Here is a 493-nt window from a genome sequence, read left to right as displayed (position 1 = left end):
TATATATATATATATATATATATATATGATTAGATACATTGGTAGATTGAGAAACACAATGAAAAATAAGTCAGCTAAATCTACTAGTGTCTTGACTTTCATTAGCACAAGTGTATGTACGTATGCTTGCTGCATAGACATATATTGACATATAGATTAATGTGTATATTTCCCTGTACATATATTAGTAGGTGTTTGAATGCTAATGAAGCAAGAATACACGCATAGATACTTACACACGCACGTAGACGTGAGTGTGCGTGTGTTTCAATATATGATATTTATCTATCTGTCTTGTCTATATGTATATATCTATATATCATGTTTATCTATATGGTGTATCTATATTTCTATCTATCTATCTATCTGTCTGTCTGTCTGTCTGTTGTCTGTCTGTTGTCTGTAAATCTATTCATCTAACTATCTTGCTAGCTAGCTAACTATTCACATTTTATATGTGTGTGTACTTGTATATATATATATATATATATAT

This window comes from Octopus bimaculoides, chromosome 10, assembly GCF_001194135.2.
Source record: "Octopus bimaculoides isolate UCB-OBI-ISO-001 chromosome 10, ASM119413v2, whole genome shotgun sequence".
Taxonomy (NCBI): domain Eukaryota; kingdom Metazoa; phylum Mollusca; class Cephalopoda; order Octopoda; family Octopodidae; genus Octopus; species Octopus bimaculoides.
The sequence above is the reverse complement of the archived record's forward strand: the minus strand, read 5'-3'. Positions refer to the sequence as shown.